This window comes from Lonchura striata, chromosome 4 (genome assembly GCF_050655825.1).
Source record: "Lonchura striata isolate lonStrDom1 chromosome 4, ASM5065582v1, whole genome shotgun sequence".
Lineage (NCBI taxonomy): Eukaryota > Metazoa > Chordata > Aves > Passeriformes > Estrildidae > Lonchura > Lonchura striata.
In genome coordinates this window covers 61,670,973-61,691,765 of record NC_140706.1, presented here as the reverse complement: position 1 = coordinate 61,691,765, position 20,793 = coordinate 61,670,973, and the positions used below count along the sequence as shown (strand labels likewise).

The following is a 20,793-nucleotide window of genomic DNA, read 5'->3' as shown; positions in this document are numbered from 1 at the left end:
ATGCTGGACATAGACAAAGGGCTGGCTCTTCTAGACATCTTCTAGACATCATCTAGACATTGCAGAATGTCTGGTTAGTACAACAGGAACACTTTTTGAAAGAGAATAGGGATAGGACACTTATTTCTGATAGGGATCTACTAGATTTATAAACTTATTCATTCATACATATTTTGTTTCAATTTATCTAGGTAATGTGAGTGAGTTTATTTTTTTTGCTTCTTTTTGGCCAGTCTGTTGTGCGTGTGGGCAGAGGATATTAAATGTGGTTATAAAATACTACTTCATGCATTTTCATCAAAAATTTTGTACTCTGAAGCATGAGAAGAATTCCAGCACAAGGCATAGCAGTGGCAAATAAAACCCTCTAACAGAGCTGTGTACCTGAATAAAGTGCAAAGTGTGGTTCACAGGATGACTTATCTACCCAACAGATTTAACAAGACCAGAATGGCTGAAGCACCACAACTCTCAGCATGAACTTACTCTAAGTAAAAGCACATTTGTGCTCCGTGTCTGAATGTAATAGCATACTTACCTTAAGACTGATCTATCCTCGCTCCAGAGGCTTTACAGCATTACAACTTCAACAAAAATTTGCACAAACATATGTGTATGCCTATCTTTTCACCTCACTATAAAAAAACAGGATTAGTAAGACAATAACTGAGATATTCCTGCTCTTTGCTATTTGTAGCACTCTTAAACAGACTTGGTTGTTTGAAAATTCTTTAACCTCTAAGGTGGTAGGATTTAGGTGCTTTTCTTCTGAACTTAAAACCTTTTAATAGTTATTTTAATCTAGTTTTATATTGCAGCAGCAGCTTTCAAGATTGTGCAAAATATTAAATGCTTCAAGGAATTAAAATATGCTATACAACCTTCTCAGGTCTGAAAGACCAAAAATCAAGTTTTCTTCTTGAGTTTACATTTAAATACCATTAGCATGTTCAGAAGTCACAGAAATACAGATATTCATATCTTTACAGGAAACCATTTACTTCTTTTCCAATGCCAGCTGAAAGAGGGATGGAAGTAGGCTACAAACAAAATTACTTTGCATTTCAGATGGTTGCTTTGCTGAAGACATAAATGGATGGAAGAAAATCCAGCCTGACACAAGACAATGACATGTTCTCAAGATGAAAAATAGCAAAAGCAGTGGAAGTTACATAGACAAAGCCTTCTGTTCCTGTCATAAATTGATAATCATGCCATCTTGGGTGGGAAGGTTATCTTTATCTTTGGGGTATAAGCAGTGTGTTTCTACTGATGATGTGATTATAAAATTTGAAAAGATAAGCAATCATGAATTTAAAATTATAATACTGTTTGCGATATTAGACAAGATGCAGTTACTCTCTGCGTAGCTTTGTGGACCTGTTAGAAATGTTAGAAATAGCAACAAGAAAAATGGCACAGGAATACATTACTCTATATCACTTTTTTTCCTTTTGCTAATTTTCACATAATGCAGCAGCATAAACTAATAATACAGAAAGACCTAATCCTCTTATCTTCAAACTGTAGGAAAAATAGAAATATGTATTTCCAGTATATTTTTGCAACATCATAAATGTTCCTGTGGTGTGGCCTCTCCATTCTTCAGAGAAGGCATCCGTAGAGAGTGATGTCTTGTGTCTTCACCAGGCCAAGGACTAAAATCTACACATATTGTTACAGGTCTGTTTCCTCAGCGAGCTGCAGATCTTCACTAAGCAGCATTGAACTTGCACAAGTTTCCCCTGCATTTGGGTCTGGAAAAAGACACAACTCTTCGGGGGGTCATATAGCAGCATAATACATACATATGTCTCTGTCCCTCTTCTTTTTCAAGTTAAGAGAACTTTATTTGTATTTTAATTATTGTCTCTTTTCACAAAATTGCAGAAAGAGCATTTTTTCCTCTCTGTGCAAGGGGCATTTCCAAAAAAATTCCAACCAGGTGTTTGTTTCTGACCAAGCCTTCTGTCCCTTCAATAAGCACGTTGCATTTGCAGCAATTCCAGACTAATCCCATGCTGGTGGGGACACACAGATGGATGGCAGTGGGGATGAGGGGTGAGAATGGTAAAGAAGAATAAAAATGTTTTCGTTCATAATTATGTCATTGGGCCCAGTTTGATAACTTACATCAACTCCATTATCGACAAGGACTGCTTTAGGAATAGAAATATTTCCTTGTCACATTTGTGGGTCAATGAAGGAGACAGAAATATAGGAGCAATAAAATGCAAGAGGCCTTGTGATTTCATGACTAGGTTTTATATTATGATTGCAGCAAGTTGCTGTTTAATGGCTGAATTTTCCTTCCATTTAAGTCAATGGGTCTTTTCTGCTGATTTCAGTGTTATAGATTCTCGGCTTGATCTTCACTTATTTGATGATTTTAGATTTTATATAATGTCTGTCAATTGATGTTTCAGCAAGTCCTTGGTGATCCATCAAAAAGACCAATAGGCTTTTACCGTCTTGTCTATTTTATTACCTTTCTTTATTTAAAAATATCCAAGTTCACAAATAATAATTTTCTCTCTCTCTCTGTTGACAGTGGGAACGCTCATAACAAATTTTAAATAAAACCTGTGCCTGTGCAGCTCTGTTAAATCTCAGTCTGGGGAGAAAGCAATTATGTCACCTTAACCAGGACATTTCCCTTTGTCTCTTGTTCTCCTTGGTGATCTTAGAGGGAAGATAATTTATAGAACATTAGGAGTCAAAACAAGCCTTCAGAGATGCAAAGGAAGACAGGGACTAGCAATTAGACAGCACATTATGTGAGTGTAACTAATCACAGAGGTAGCTTTCCTTCACCAGCAACGGGACATGACCAGAATTGTTGAGGCCATGAGTCCAACACCTTAAATCCTGACAACATCTGTTCTGACTAGCAGTACCAGCATTGTGGATAGTCAGTGGCCTACCTGATGCTGTTAGTTTAAGAGAAAGCAGATTTTTCATCCTACCACTACAGTGCATGCTGTCTTTTCTTTGGATGTTAGCAACAGCTGCAAAGAGGCCATGAAATCAGCTTTGGGACATCTTTGTATTTGAGAACAGCAACTTCAGAAAGGATTCCAACATTTCAGGTTAAGTTTTGTAAAAATAGCTAATTATAAATTACTTTGAAAGAGCATTCAGTTTCCACTCTGATATGACTTAAAAATGCTTTGTCAAAAATGAGAGTTTTTGAAGGCTTCTTATTGTCTATGAAAGTCCTGTGACAGACATGTCATAGGAATAACACTTAGTGCTATTTTCCTGAAAAAGCATATTGTTTGTTTGTTAATAGCTATTTCTGGACTGTGAAGTTAGGATGGGACATAGATTGACAAGCATGTCCCAGCTGAAACCCACCTGAGCCTAGAGCTGATGAGGTTTAGAAGAAAAAGTGCAGAACTGAAGAACTAAGTTTGGTATATTTTTTCTGCTATTTTAATGAATGATATCAAATAACTCACTTGAAACTCTTTGTTCTTTTCCATCCTGGGATCATACAAGTTTTAGTTTGGGCTAATTGACTCATATGAATAATGCAATATAAAAAAAAAACCTTTTAGCCAATAGTTTGTCTCAGAAAGAGGTTGCCCAGAGAAACTGTGGATGCCCCATCCCTGGCAGAGTTCAAGGCCAAGTTTGATGGGGCTTTGAGCAATCTGGTCTAGTGGAAGGTGTCCCTGCCCATGACTGGGAGGTTGGAAAAAGATGATTTTTAAGGTCTCTTGCAACACAAACCATTCTGTGGTTCTCTAATTGCCTGATTCAATGGTTAAGTAAAACACAGTAGAGGTTGCAGGACTATAACATATAAAATCATACATTGGTTAGCCTAGACTTTCAGCTGAGAGAAGCTGCAGCAAAGGCAGAGGCTACCGTAGACCTTCTGGGGCTTTTGCTGGAAGTAGTCATGGGACAGACTCTTCATAGATTTCCCAGGTAAAACCAGTCTGAAATAAAACCAGTCTGAAGTGAAGACAGTAGCAGTCTGGAAAAACTGTGGACAACACATCTGGGAGGCTGGCATGCAGGTGAATGAGGAGTTTTTCAAATTTTTTGAAGCTAAAACCATAATTTGAGCTGAACTGTGTGATTTGAGTATTAATAAATACTTTTTAGTGCCATTTTTGAAGTAGGTTATTGAAAGTTTTCTCCACGCCTTCTAGGTCTGGTAGAATATAGTCACTTAGATAAGATGGATAGTACGTGTAGCTGGACTTCACTTGGGGAATAATTATTAACACTCAGCTTCAAAAAAATGAAGTCACTGCCAAGAGCCAGGGGCTAGGCAGGAATCTGGAGAAACTGCCTCCCAGGGAAAACACTGCTGGTGATCAGGAAACTTCATCAAAGGGAAACATCTCCCTTGGGAACATCCGCAGACTGCAACTCTCTGGGCTTCTCAGGGTGACCTTCAGCCATTTGTGTGGTGGGGGGAAGTCCCACTAGTGATGCAAAATTTATGCAGTAATTTTTCCAGTTACTATAAATGTCTTCCTCAGCAAAGAGGGAGAGCCCTGTGACCACTCCCCTCACACTCCTGTAATACCTGGTTTGGGGTTTGATGTACATCCAAGCATGACTTCTAGTGGAAGGTGTCCCTGGCCTGGCAGGGGGTTGGAACCAGATGATCTTAATATCCCTTCAAACCCAACCCAACCCAACCCAACCCAACCCATTCTATGATTCTGCGACCCTTAGCCTGCCCACCACATTGCCCCCAGTGTCACCTGAGCTGGGACTTGTCGCTCTTCACTGGGGAAAAAGCCCAAACTGCTCTGGAGGGCAGACAGCCTCTTACGTAACAGGCACTGCAGGGACAGGTGAGGTGACTTCTTCCACACTGTGTTATCACTGTGATAAAGCCTAATGCCAGCTGACACTGCTCTGCCAAGGTTAAAATGATTCATGGAGCTCCATTAAGATGTGGCTCCAATGTCTTTTCAATCGACAACATTTTTTAAATTAAAAAAAACAATGTAACATTTCATCTACTGCCAGTGAGTAGTTTTCCTCTTAAAGCTGCTTTACTAGGTAGGCACATGTATCCTCTCTGCTTATCCCAACCACAATATCTTAGCTTAAATAGAAGAGTCATAAAAATTATTTCTGAACATAACAATACTCTGAAACTGGGATGCATTTTGGGAAGGAAACACTGTTTATCTTAGGTCTATGAAAAGTACATCAGACATGCAGTTAGAGGCTGTGATGAGCCAAAACAGGATTGGGTCCTGCTCTGAAGCAACTCTGCTCTGGTCAACTGTTATGTGGCTCTGAGGTTGGAAGCAGCTTCACAATCTATACTGGGTAAGTCTAACTGTAAAACTAGAAGTAAATAATACATAGCATCTTTCCCTGGGGATGTGTGCTATGTACACATAACAATACTTCCAGCCGAGAAAGCCATTCCCAGTGTGCCTCTTTAATGGAAAGAAACTAGCACTTAATACAAATACTTTAGCAGCACACATCCCCCATCCTGCTTAATCTTAGCAAGGCTTCTTTTTCCTGCTTTAAATTCAGAGCTTCAGTTCCCTTGATCCAAGAGGTTAAATACTTCAAATCACATCAGTGCCCTAAGATTGTGAAGGGCCAGCTCAATGATGATGACTGCAAGTCGAAACATTAAGAATGCAAATTATCAGCCAAGTGACAAGTGTTAAGCTATATTAAAAAGTATGTTGCTTCTGCTAAACAGACACACAGATAGAAATTATGCTACTGTGAAATTTGCTGGGGTAACACAGTTCAAAGTACAGAGAAAGCATTTGTTCTCTTGTCTGTTCAATTGCTGTTTTGAAAACAAGCAACAGTATCACCTCAAGAAATCTGCAGCTCAGATCTGTCACCAGGCAATGTCCTTACTAATAAATACAGGATGTTGAAAAATAACAATAAAAATTAATAAAAGAGCCTTTTTTATTACAACAAATTCACCTTATTAGACCAGTTTAATACTTTCTGAGTTATGTGGCACTAGATGTCACTTAAAGTCAAAAGCCTCTGGCTGATGACTGTTTGCTAATACCACATAAATTCCAAAAGCTGATAGAGCCTGTCCAAATAGTTTCTGTATATCCCATTGATTTCATCTTTTCCTTCTATGAGAATACAATCCTAAACTGTATATAAATTAAGCTTGAATGTGCATGAGATTTCTTTACAAATTCAACAGTCAGCATGCAAGGCAGAGAACTTTGCACATGTCCCTTGCTTGTTTCTCAGTGGTGCACATTCTGCTTTTAAACCTCCAGCCGCAAATATGGAAAAACAACAGTGGCCTCAAATTCAAGGAAAATCTACCAGCAAAAATATGTTCACTTCCTCCTCCTGTCTCTGCAATTTGATGCTGCTGAAGGTCAGAGCTAAACACTATCTCTAGGGTTAGGTTTTTGGTTTTTTTTTTTAAATAGCTGGATGATCTTATGACAGTGCTGAGATCCTACTCTGGCATGGCACAGTTCACGGAGTGAATTATATTTTGGCTGTCTCATGGCATTTCACCCTTTATTCCATTAAAAGCAGGATCAAACCTCATCTTCTTCTAAGTAATGAGGGTAATATTTTGGTGTGGGAGGGGGTCCTGGCGACAGTCCTGGGAGACCACTTCTGTGTAATTTCCCGCCTCCCCCGATGCCAATCATTTGTTATCCCTGTTCATGTCCATCATCGTTTGAGCTATCCCTTTGTTCTGGAATGTTCCTTGTTCTTTATGCTTTCATTGGTTCCCTCTTGTTAGCCACCCCTTCCCCCCTGATCCCATCAGTGCTTACCCTGTTGGTCATCCCTACTCCTCCCCTGTATCAGTCCATTACTGGCTGGTTTGTACCCCGACCCTCCGATCCCGTTTCTGATATTTACCTTACCCCGCCCTGGGGACCGCGCGCTCAGAGCCCGCTCCCTTCCTGAGTGGTTGTTTCCCCACACCGCCGACTTGTCTTCCCCTCAATAAAACCCTCTGGAAACTACAGCAGCCTGAGCATCATCCCACCTCAGTGGAAGCCTCGCTATCGCTACCCGGCTCCGGCAGACCCTACCCTCTGTGGCGTTCCCAGCGGGACCCAGGTCCCAGTCGCCGCATTGTGACTCCACCATTGTCCATCCTGAAGGTGAAGCACCTCTTAAACAATCTACCATGGTAAATCCCACATCCCTACTCCATAAGTGTGCTTTTGTAGCAGTGCAAAAGCTGATGAAGGCTCTAGTGCCAGCCAGAAACTGAAACTAGTGATGTTACTCTCATCATATTTCTGACGCTTTCATGGCCTGAGAGTATCTGATTTGTTGATAGACATCATAACTGTGGGCAGTTTGCAATCAGAAACCAAACCAAATATAAATACAGTAACACTAGCTAAGTTCATAGAAAAATTGATTTGCAATGCATAGATCTCAGTACTCATCTTGTAGCAAAGAAATCAGACACAGCACCACTGAGCCAACCAGAAAGGTTTTGCTAATGCCTAGGACTTTAAAAGTTGTTTCTGAAAATCATAAGAGAATGCTTTGCACTCTGGTATCGAAATTAGTCATACACAGCTACTCTGCATACTGTAATGCTATATATACAACAATTTACACTCAAGCCTACTTTCTTAATAAGCTGATGATTCTGTGAATTAATCTCAAATGCACAAACCAACTTGTGGCATTTGAACATTTTCTCTTTGGCTACCATCACTGCTGCTTGTAAGTGGTCTTCCAGACAGAAATGGCTCATCGATATGGTGTAGTCCATTCATTTTTGAGACACCTCCTTTGGAATTCATCCATACAGAACTGCCATTATCCAAAATATATCTTTACTTTCTTGGCCCTTTTTATTTTGTAGACATTTTTCTTTTGGTATTTTGAACACCAGTTTCTGTGTGATAAAGCACAATATAGCTCTTTTGGATAAGCATCTGGAATTCATCTGTGTAAAGAGTGAGCATAGACTTGTAGAAGATAGTGTTTGTAAAATGATTACCCTCCTTCTTGATTTAATAAAATTTTATAGAACTCCAAATTCAAGTTAATGCAGCTCTGAAATAAACAATTCTATTTATCACATAAAGTAACACCTAATCATGATCTATTTTATTTGCTGCTTTTCATTTGCTATACCTCAAAGTACTTCACAAAGGAGGTAAATATCATTATCACTAAGGTGCAACTGGCAGAGAAGTAAGACCAACCACCTTCCAAATTTTCATGAAGCTTTTATAAACTTCCCAAACCAGATCACACAAAAATAGCAGCTAAGCCCTGACATCCAACACAGCTCAACCAGAGCATGGTGGATAACTGTATCATGCAACCATCTCAAATATCTGAGGTTGTTACTGAAGTATATGTGACACAGATTTGCTGCACTGAATTACTCACAGAGGAAGCCACCAGAAAGAAAGGCCTCTGCTATTATAAAAAGTATTTTCCTGTTCTCATCCAGAGCAGGACACTGAGGCAGGCAGGGTTTTGTGCTGTGAGAAATTCATCTGCAGCCAACTGTGCCTGCTGAATGCTATGAGAGTGCAGAGGAACAGCTCTAGCCTACAGAGGCTGCAGTGACCCTTCTGGCATTCTAAGTAGCTTGTTTGGGTAATAACAAATGTGTAATTAGAAGTTCCTCTAAGGATTCATCATCTTCCTTCTTAATGAACTGAAGCTCTACCCAACCCAACAGCTCAAGTGTTTATAGGAATGCACGGTTGCACAATTCCTGACTTTCAGGTGGTTGTGACTTTGACTGTGTTTTACACAGGCATAATTTGGAGGAAGGCTGATAGGATTAAGGAAAGGTCTTTGCTATCTCTAGCAATAATTAAGCGTGAAAATAATGTAATAGCTGCCTTTCTTGAAACAAAATAATATATATTGTAAAGATATCACCACTGTTTCCTGCAGCAAAAACATTATAATGAGCTTTTCTTACATTTCATACACAAAAATCCTTATTTATATACTTCTGTTAAATTTCAGTTGGTTAATACAGAAGTCTTTCACATTGCTATGCAACAATTTTAAATTCTGAGCCTGAGCAACTATATTTATCACATCCTCCAGGTATACAGTGTGTGATAAACTGTTTACACTGCCCCAAACAGTTTTGCCAGTGTACCTTTACCCTGATCAGGAACTTACTTATTATTCCAGTCTTAGGCTTTTGTTGATGAGAAACAGTAAACTGTGCCAAATTTGCTTAGCAGTCTGTTCATCAATAAGAGCACTGTAAAAATTAAGACTCTGTCATTTTTCAGTTGCAGCAAATAATATAATTCCCAAAGAAAATCAAGGCTGGGTTTCCTTCCCAGCTTGGCTTTCAGCATGGTCACAGGCCAGCACCATGGTCTGGCAGGAGAAAGCTGCCAGGTTGACTTTTGAACCTAAATTCCTTCAACGTGGTTATGAATAGAAGTCCAACCCTAGAGTGGAAAAGAAGGCCCTGAAAAACACACATATGAAAGAGTAATTGTTGCTTTTGCTGTGAGGAACATTGGCTTGGAAAAGGCATCCTGCGTCACTGTGTCCAATCCCCTGCTGTCTTAGGCAACCACAACATATAATCCTTTTCATAAATTTATCAAGTTCCATCTTAAACCCAGTTAGGCTTCTTGCCTCCAATGAGAAGGCTGTTCCCAAGACTCACTGTGCTGAGGGTTAGAAATATTCTTCTAATTTCCAGCTTACATTTATTCATGGCCAATTCAGACCCATTTGTTCTTGTGCCAACATTGTTCTGGAGCTTAAATAGCTTTTCTCCCTCTCTTGTGTTTACCAGTCCCAATGAACTTACAGAGAGCAGGCTGTCCCTTTGGCCTCTCGCTGTCATGCCACCCTGTTTGTACATGAGCTGCAGTCCCTCCAAACAATGGGTGAGCTATTGTTTTAAGACAGTTAGCTGAAAATAAAAGCAGCACACTGCCTTACTGTCTGGGGTAGGCAAAATCCATCACTGGGCTGTCGGGCGATCAGCGGAGCCCTCTGGAGCTAAGAGCATCCCAGGGTAAACACAAGCATAAAGTCATAATAGACCAGTCATAATAGGGCCAGTTTAACACATTTGCCCAATTACCCCTTACTACTTCTGAGCCTCAAAGAGCAACAACTGTTAACTGCAAAACAGACCTAATGGTCCAGAGTGACTTAAGCAGGGAAAAATTAGCATCAGCAACTGGGCTAAACTCATATTTTTAGCAATGTCAGTGTGCCTGTGGGAGGAGGAAAAGGCATCCACGCTTTTAGGCGTAATGGGAGTAACTGGCCTGAGAGCCTGTGGCATGTCCGAGCCAAACATTTCCCTCACAAAGGCTCCTCTGTGCTTCTCTGACTTAGCTCGCTTGCAGCTGTTAACTACCAGGAGGCAGGGTCTGTGATTTTCTTGACAGCCTCCAATTTCAACATTGAAAGACTAACCATATTTCTTAACATATGCTAGAGCAATTTGAAAAAGGTTCTGGCCCCCTTGTGTTTCTAGCTTGTGTGGGGGTTTTTTTATTATTATTAGGGTAGGAAATTCCAACTATCACAACAGAAATGGCATTTTCTCAATGAGAAAGACTCAATGGTGGCCAGGTAAAAGCTGCAGTTTAATTCAAATGTCTCTGTCCATGTGTTTTTATGTAGTCTATATATCATATCATAAATTTCTATTCTATTATGTAGTGGCTTTGATAAGAGAGTTAGGAATGGTACAGTCTTCTGTGCAGGCCTCATAGCTTGTGGACTGATGACCTTATAATGTAATTCTTGCCAGCATGACAACGCTTGCTGCTACATTTATAAGTGAGTAGCTCTCTTTCAGTTTCACTAAAATATATGTCTTTTAGGCAAAGCACATTGTTCAGGGGACTTTCTGCTTTACAATATAAAGGTCAGAAAATTCATCCATATTTTATTTTTCAAAATTATCCATTAGTTAGGTACTGATTCTTACATGCTTCTCTAGAAAAAAAAAAAAAAAAGAAAAAGAAAAAAAAAAGAGGAAAAAAAGAAAAGCAAAAGGAAAGCCTTAGACTCTCAAATCTTCTAAAGAAGTAGAGCCAAACCTGAAAAGAAAAAGGAAGGGTCTAACAGAGATTCACAAAAGTAGCACAAATTTATTGAAATGAAGTAAGTTACACTGCAGGATGTTCTAGCTTTACTTCTAAGAAAGGATTTCGTCCCGTTATAGAAAGCTTGTTCTCGATTTCATATGCAAAGACGAAGGGTTTCTAGCATGTCATTTCCTGGAAATCCCTAGTTGGCCCATTGCACATTACAGTTCTGGGATGAAAAGGAAAAATGGGCTCCTGGGGATGACATGGATCCATAACATGGTCTCCCTGAGCATTAGTCCTGATGAAGAGCATTTGAAGAGCCTGAGTGGGGTGCACTCAGTGTTCTGCAGCACCGTGTCAGCAGTGCCATGGAAAGCTTCCTCCACAGCAGCCACCCTCACCCATGAGCAGGGCCCCTAGCTCAGCCCCTGTGGGTGGATCTGGAAGAACAGAGGAAATGTTTTCTCAAGCTGGAACTATCACCTGCTCATATTTTGGAGGAAAATTGGTCTGTTATCTTTATCAAGATAAATTTTTGGCATAGGCATCATGTCTGCCACAGAGGCTAACACCAAAAGGAAAAGCCCTGCTCTTGGTGTAAGCTCATCAGGAAGGGAAGGTTGGACCTAACTCCACTCCCAGCCAGCTCCTGATATTTCACCATTTTGGTTGAAACAGATTTTCTGCTGTCCTTGACATGCAATCAGACTAAACTTCTGCTCTTGTACATCTCAGCAAGACAGATTTGGCAGTGGGAGCTGGTGCTGGGCTTCTCAATAAAATTAAGCAGTCTGGGTGCAATGGATGAGACTATTCCCTTGAATCATCTCACTGTGATTCTGACTTCCTTTTGCAGTGGGTTGGAAGAAGGTCAGTGGTTTGTCAGGGTGCCTTGGGCCAGGAAGAACATTAGGAGAAATAGCAGGGATTTATTCACTCTGCTGGAAATTAGTCCCTCAGTGATCAATGCTGATTTGCTGCTTCTCTGGAAATCTTTCCTGGCTTCATGGATTAGATGCTGGTAGTGTGGGAATAACAATAAAACCATTCGCTAGCTGCATCTGGTGCAGGGAAAGCTTTCCAAAGATTATTAGTTTAAGCATCCTAGAGAGACATAATAAAAGGGGAATCATTATTATAGTGTGTGTGTTTTAGGATATCCATTACTGCAGTGTCTTGGCATCATTACATAATTTAAAATAATAAAAACAATTATCCTTCAGGATAAAGGAGACTTTGAAGGTGCTGAGTTACAGGTCGCTGCCTATGTATTTGTTAGGATAGAAGCACCTAACATTTGGAGCTGAGTAAAATGAAAGCTCCAGAGGTGAATTCTGTGCAGCAATAGGAAAGTTGCAAGAGTTGGTTTCAGCCTTAAGGACAGCAGAAGTGACTTCCACAGCTTGCCACCGGTGTCACCACACTGCTGCAGAGCTCACACTCAGCCTGTTTATCTGCAGCTTTGCATTATTCTGTAGTGAAGGGAAGTACAGAGGAGCAGAGCTGGGCTTTATCCACAATGGATACAATTTTCCTGCATAGGCACCGCAACAAGCCTGAGTCTGCAGATGCAATTGGACACAAAGTTTGAATTAAGAATCCCAAAATTGTTACTACATCTCAAAATCTCAGACTAGAAAATTTCTTCCACAAACCATTTGAATGCTTTAGGACACAGTGTTTGTGATCCTTGTAGCAGGTCTGGGATAGCAGCAGTGAAGTCAAAAGGAAACCACCAAGATCTGTGACGTATCCAACCTTAAGTTATAATTATTTTAATCCATGCTTCATGGATATGCATGTGGATGACGGGTATGAGCCCAGGGGCTTATCCCCTCAATACTTTTTCCTTCTGTGCCATTGACTTGCTGTATGACTTGCATAATCCTGTAGGTATTGGAAATTGTAGGAACTCAGAAATAAGTAAAAGCTCTTTCTAAGCCTTAGGTACAGATTTAGTTGTCTAACTTTGTAAATGTCAGCTTTCACTTACTTGCCTCAGAAAAATCTTGGTAAACCCAGTCAATTCAAGTCAGTAATATGCCTAATAGACACTGCATAAAAAGTGTTACTTATATGCAAAGTATTAGTGATTATGTATTATTTTGTCTATATTAAAACACATCAACACTGAACATATTGTCGTAGCTACTGGAGGACGTGAGAGGGCTACACAGGCATTATAAAATAGCATGTGTTTGGCATGAACGTTAACTGAGGCAAACATTCTGTTTCAGTCAATGTCACACAACCACTAGTGCGTGGATGACCCTCTCCCACACTAACACAGCCTTGAAGGACTGGCATTATGGAAAGGATCCCAGTTTCAAAATGCTGGACCACTTTCATCTCCCTTGCACACTGCAAGCTCCTCTTGAAGTCAGTGGGTGGCTGGTCCTAAAGGAAAAGCTGTGTTGGGAGCTGTGTTTTTCTTAGATAAAAGTTGCATAGAGAACTCACTCTCTCTCTGCTTTCCTCTGCTTTTCCTAAGTATCAACAGCAGCAACTATTTGTATTGGCCACACCATTATTTTAAACAGAAGGGACTGACTTGCATGCAGCCCACACACAATCAGAATCACCATGTAGCATAAAGCTGATGTCACCTCTTGCTGCTACTCACATAATGGATCTTGTTCTCAGTCTGTACACCAGTACAATTTTTCCTTTTTTATTTTTTTTAATTTTGCTATGTAAAATCGTTCCAAAAGAACAAAATTAATGAATCAAAACAGTCTGAAGGACTACCAAAATTCAAATTGAAATGAAAAATACTAAGATGTTTACATAAAGGTTCTTCTTAAAAGACTCTATCAGTTTGATTTTTACAATTCATTTTTCTTTTCAACCTGTGGAACATCCCTCTCCAAGAGCTAAATGATCATAATTCCAGGCTCTTTTGCTTTTTCCCAAAAACAATCACTTTGTCACCAAGACACATATGAGAAATTTATGCCTGTCTCTGCTTGGCATCACTGCCACCTCATGGATTAATGAATTCTGTGTCCTCTAATTCCCTCACATTATGCACCTCTGTTTTGTATGAGTAGCCAAATGTATCAAGATTCATTTTAATGAATGTGAGTCATTTCCCTTACTCAGAAGGCAGGGCTGCTATGTTGTAAGCAAGCACACCATTAGCTGTGCTAAAAATAAACAGGCATTACCTGCAGGAAAACCTATATACTAAAGGTACACACTGCTAAGTACATAGGAAAAAAAAAAAAAAGACAGAGACATAGCCAGGAATGGCGTTTGTTTGCTATAGACAAAGGAAACAGGATGGATTGCACAGGGAACCCAACAGGTCTGAAAAAAGAGTAGGTCCTGAAGATTGCTTTACCATGACATTTGAATTCAAAACACTCAATGTCAGCATACATTTTGTTGATGATTTACTATGTTTAAGGTAATTTAATTGCTAATGCTGGAAGAAAACTAAATGGATGGCTTCTTTTAACACCAGTTTTCTTCTGTGTCTTGGTTGGTGTAGAGCAAGTATTTCCTGTGTGGTTTGATGGAGATTTCAAGGTTTGGAGAATCAAATATTTCAAGGTCAGTCTAATGTTGATTAAACAGAAAGCATGCATGACTTTGCCATGTGGTATTTCTGTTCCATTATTTTCATGACTTTTAGTGTGGTTCAATGGGAAAGGCTCTGGTTGAGTCTCAGAAACCAAGCTCATAAATCAGTAAGTCAATCAACAAGTCTGGGGAACAATATGTTCTTCTATTTTAATTTCTTTGTGGGAAATGTGTAAATAGATACTGGCAATGAAGCTGGAATATAATGGGTACTTACAAATTAAGGCATCCGATGATTTATCTTCTCTACGTGCCATGTAAAAAGAGGTTATGCTTTCTGATGTATTACATACTATTTTTAAAATAATGAAACATCTTTAGTTTTTAAGAATGAGAATTACTGTCTCCTGACCAGTTTCCAGAAGTGTGGGAAGTTAATGTGCTGAGATGAAAATTTAAAGACTCTGAGCAGAACATTTCTGCATGACTGTACATTATCAGAGACCTCACAGCATCACCTGCTGCACCACAGCACAACACAGCAGCCTGGTCTGAGCAGGTGTGGCATTATTTACTGCAGGTTCAGCCTGTCCCTGCAGCTCCCTCGCTGTGGGACCTCTGTGTGCCTTTGCCCAGCTGTTTCCCCACTGTAAAACCAAAGGATGAACAACAGGCTTGCTGGTTGCTCAGCAATCTCTGGACATTAATTAGTTAATGTTTGTACAGAACTAATAAAGGCCGTCATAAGCAAGAAAATGCAAAGCAAAAAAAAAAAAAAAGGAGGAGAAGCTTTAAAATCACTTTGTGCCTGTGCCTTTGCTAACGAGGTTTTAGTAGTGTTTGAACAACTAAAGTGCTCTCTGTACAACTGATCCCAAACAGCTAATTTAAGCCCCCTCACTGAAGTCCTTTTAAACAAACCAAACAATATGTATTATATGCTGAAAATGTATTATGGAAAGAAACAGAAGTCATTTATAAAGTTACATCATCTATTCTGGGAAAATAATGCAGAACTTGTGATTTAGGAAGCCAAACACAAACCCTACATCAAAGAGTCAACAAAATGTTTACTGCAAACAGCTGACAAATGGCAATGCATAGCTCAGAAATGTCCACAAAACAGATCACCAACCTATTTTAAATAATTTTATTACTTTATTGCTATTGTTAGAAAGGGCCCTATTTCTGGATGACTTACAAATGGAAGGAAAAAATTAGCATTTGAGAAACCAAGTGTTTGCAAAGAGTAGTCTGTCCTGCCCTAAAAACCTGACTTTTGAGGTGTGTTTGGGCAGAGAAACCATAAAGTGGCCTTTTCAAATGCTTCTAAATAGCTAAATGAGGTATATATGAATTTTTAAAATCTCATTTCTGCCTGTCCACATCTTGGCATTTCTAAATGTCTTTAAAAACTGACCCCATGTTTTTGTAGCATGAAAGGCATTATCCGAAGGCTCCTCTTCATCACAAGAGGCAGATGCAATTACTGTACTACAGTCATGTTCTCAGATGAGGCCAACAAGAGCAGGCCAAGAAGACCAAGCAGAGAGCAACACTGAGGGAGTTGTGCTATTTCAGACTGCTCCTGCCTTTATCACAAGAAAAGCATGAGCTTGAGCCTTACCTCCCACTTTCAATCTCTTCTCTCAAGCTGCAAACCAGCTTAACCTTAAACATGCCCTAAAGAGAGCAGGAACAGGGATCTGGAGAGCAGTGGCAGGATAGCATCTCCAATTGGAGTCAGGAAGGTTCAAGGGGCAAATATTAATCAGAGACACCTTCAGGCATGTCTTAGTGTTTGAGTTCCAATCTAAAACATGGAGCCCACCCTTCTATTTCCATAAATAGATAGGGTATTTATAAAAACACAATTCCTAATGAAGCCAAATGAAGAACAGACCCTGAGTGCAGTCATAGATGTAAAGACTGAATATTGGATTTTTGAACAGGACAGATGTCTTCTCATTTAGAAAAATATGGAGGCCAAATATGTTGATATTTTTTTAATATCACCCAGTCCTAAAGTGCAGCAGATATATTTTTATCTGAAAAGAAAGATACAAAACAACAAATATACGAGTAGTTTAAAAGCTGACCACTTGTACCTGTAAATAGAAAACAGCAAACTTTTTTGGAGAGGGATCTTATGCTTTCACCCATTGGTGAAAGAGATATTCTTTGGAGAACAAAATGTTTGTCAGCTTCCCTTAGAAATGAAGTGATAATTTTAAACTCAAAAGGAAAGTACAGGAAGAAAAAATGTAAGAAAATATAAACAAATTTAATACCATAGATGACACATTGCAGAAAAATCCGGCTGTCTCTGGACCTTGCTGATAATACAAAAAATGAAAATAATAATTAAAACCATGCATCTTTAATGAGTTTATACATTTTTTTTAAACTTGTGAATTTTCCAGGTATTTTTCTTGAATATACCTATTATATGAAATGCTATTAGGTTTGGAAGAAATTTTATATACAAACATATATCTTTGTATATGAAGAGTTTTACAGATATAAGCTTTACAAAAACACAGAGCACCCAGCACATTGTTATCACAATCACATTGTGATTGTTAATATCATGTAAATAAGTGGTTTTCCTGGAAAAAATAGTCTATTTTCTGCCTCTATTGCAATGACTTAAAACTAAAATCCTGGGAAAAATTAGAGCACCTGAATTAAAGGTTGAACTTTCCAACCTATATTTGCATACTCTGGGCAACACTCCTTCAATTTAATTAATTTACTGGGATATTCCTGTATTACAAACACAGATCAAGTATCAGATTACAAAACCAGATGATGTAGATTGTGTTAAAAAAACATCTGAATTATCATCATCACAGCATTTGGTCACTACTCAGTCACACTTTCCAGAGCCATAAAGGCTGGCCTCAGACTTGCAAAAACATGCAGCTGCACAAGGTGTCTCCTTGCACTGAAATTCCTTTCTGTCTGCTTTGTCAACAACGTGGCTTCCCCTAGGCAAGTCTTGCTTGTCCTTGAAAGAGTTGCAAGACTCGTTCTGCACTATAAATATGATCAACAGATAGTGGGACAGATTTACTGCACCTCAGCCCTGCTCTAATCTCTTCCTACGATATCATCAATACCCTCCATTGCAAACATTTCCTAGCACAGCAGCGTGAGGCTGGGAATGCTTCCATTTGCTTCCCTGCAGCTAACTTGGTGGTTCCTGGCTCTTCCTCGAGGATGGAAACTGAGGAATGAAAACAGCAGGTGTGAGAGGCGTGGAGGTCTCCACACCATCTCATCAGGAAGGATTCCCTGAGCATCCCCAGTTGCCATTGTGACTTTGTCAAGGCCTTGGTGACATTGTAGAGGTCTCAGCTTTATGAGAGAAAGAACCATTCCATGGGGAAATCAAAAGACAATTGTGCAATTGTGTGACACTGGTGGGAGATTTGGAAGGTAGAAAAAAATTCACAGAGTTCTGATTGCCTTGTGTTTCCTGGATTAACTTAGCTACTGTAGTTTCCTGCTCTAAACTTCCTCTTTGCCAGCACACTCCTTGCTCCTTATTTGCAGTAGGAGCTGTTGTACTGTCTGGAGTCAATTAGCATAAAAGTGCTATTTTTATTAATGTAGTTTCCTTGTTGTAGCTTGTGCTGTGATTGAAGGCTTTCAAAGGTCAGCCCGAGTGTATCAACAGGAGGGTGTATCAGGCAATGGAGAAATGCACTGACAAGCCCTTTAACAATGGCTCTTTAAGCTGGGCAGACAGTGAAAGAAATCCAGTATGAAATGGCTTGGAATAGAATATCATCAGGATGATGAAGCCTGCAATAGCCAACCAAACTCCAGCTGCCTAAACAGAAATCAAACCTCAGTGATTTCCACATCATGAAAGACATTTAAAGCCAGTGTGTTAGATCAAATTACAAACTTTAACAGATGAACTCCTTTTTTACTTTTTTTAATTTCTTGGACTTCGCCAGAACATCTTTGTATTTTACATGAAATTAATTTTATTGGCTACTTGCTAACAAAATCAAACAAGTTTTGGTGGCACTTTTCATAGATTTGTTTCCTTATATCCATGGAGCCCTAATCCTTTTGCAAGTTTTCCCTAATGAGGATGACAACTGACCAGTTTGGTCAGAAATCAAACCTATGATGCTGAAAGACATTCCTTTTAGTCTGTGCCATAAGCCCCATTGCAAGCAAACTAAGCAATATCCTAGCAAATTTTGGATTTGCTAAGGGTTTGCTAATTTGTTCTTAATCTAAGAACTCCACCTGTCTCATATGTAGTACAAAAAGTTCAACCTAATGTCTGTACTGAAGTGAGACAGGAGTACCTATGAGAAAACAAGCAAACAAAATAAAGGTTGATTTCTTTTATGAAAACACAATGAAGTATGTATAGACTTAAACTATTCATCTGGACTATTCATTAATGGTCTGACTTGATGATCTTAAAGGTCATTTCTCACCTATCCCATTCTATGATCTTTCTGCAGTAAATCAAAACACTGGTAAATTTTTCCTAGAAAAATATACAAGACTAATGAAGTCTAGCAGGATGAGTCGTAGCCACGGCTCTGTGTGTGGCAGCCCTGTGCTTGAGTTTACCTGGTCAGTAGGTGGGACAGGAGCAGTTCTGAAAAGGGATATCCAGAAACACAAGCATGTAAAACCCTGACAAACCTAAAACAATCTAAATCCCTCAGCAGACTATGTCATATCTATCCTGAAGTGAAATGCAGTGTAAATTTGCTTCAGTTTTTTATTATCCTATATATGTAATGCCATTTACTATACAGGACAATTCTAATAGACTGATAATACATAGGTTAAAGTCTTCCAGAAAAATTCTGAAGGCCAATATTTAGATGCCAGCTGCTGTTCCTATTTTTAAGTGCTTAGACTTTGTTGGAAGTGAAGCCTCTTTAATTTATTTCAGATTACATCCTGAAAACAACGATCAAGTCTCAAAAAGTGCCAAGCTCCTGACTGGCCATCTTTTACTTTTTTCAAGTCTGACTTTGACTGACACATGAAAAAAACAGTTCAGTAAGGAAACACAGTTTTTTTCATATGTTTTTGTTTATTCCATATAAAATTTTGTGGGTGTATTTAACCATCATTTCAGGATCTTAGCTGTGATCCCAATTTTTTGTTATTATTAGCAATGAATTGACCGATCTATTAATAAAAAATGTCCTTGCTACATCCTATGTTGTAGTAGAATATTAATAATTATTGCAAAAATCATAGTAACACAATTTTCAGATAAATGTATAATGTTTTAATTATTATTTTGTTAAACCCTGCTCTTCTGATTGTCCATTAGTTGACAACTAATGGCCTGTAGCTGTACATTCGATCTTAATCAACATCAGATCTCACTAGTAATGATTTTATTGTCAATATCTGAATCACAAAATCAATTTCTTTTTCTTAGGTAAGGAGTTAATTTAAGTAAAATCAGCATTTAATAAAGGGGAAGCATGAACACATTATGTAGAAGATTTTTTTCATAATTACTTTGAACAGCTCATCTCCATCTGTACAATTCCATGTGGTTTAAAAACCCCAAACAACCAGCACTGCATTAAAGGGTCATATTTGTGATTACTTCAATTCATCATTTGAAAAGTTGTACATATCAACAGAAATTAGCATGAAGAACAAGCACATATATAAGTCACCAAATGAAAGCATCTCTGTGAATATAACAGAGTGGAGGGGCCCGCATATCACAGTTGTATAACTGCTTAATTTATGTGGACATTGGTGTTCACAAAAAAAACTTTGGTTTTGTGCTGGAAACATCACTGTGAGTACAGCTGAAATTACATGACAGTGGCTGAATGTATATTCTGGAAGCAGCTGTCAAATCAAACCATGTCAGTAAGAGGTTTTTAAATTTTTTAAAACACCCAAAAGAAAGAGTAACCCAGCCAAAATAAGGAAAAGAGAGGACAGAGCCCAGATGAACCACACCTTGCAAGACTTTGATTACAAACAAAATACCATTGCGGATTATTGCAGCCGGTTTCAGTTGCAGCTCTCCATAAAGCAGCCAGCAATGTCTGTCTGGGATAAGCCACTGATTTACCAATCCATTCCAACACATTTCCCCTCACAGTGCTCCCTGGGCTCACCACGCTCTACCTCACCAGCTGCTCACTCCAGACATAGCTTCATCTGAAGACTGTCATGTGGTCAAAGGTACTACTGGAAGTGAGGAAGTACATGTCCTTCTGTGGAAAAC

General features: G+C 39.1%; 1 long non-coding RNA gene across 3 annotated transcripts in view; it reads right to left on the bottom strand.

The window, feature by feature from the left end:
- The window catches only part of LOC146767660 (uncharacterized), a 51,285-nt gene that overhangs the window by 18,462 nt on the left and 12,030 nt on the right, over nucleotides 1-20,793 (bottom strand). For all 3 annotated transcript variants that reach the window (XR_014954907.1, XR_014954906.1, XR_014954905.1), the window contains one exon: nucleotides 1-20,793. This exon is cut by the window's left edge and continues 18,462 nt beyond it. This is a non-coding gene — a long non-coding RNA (uncharacterized LOC146767660).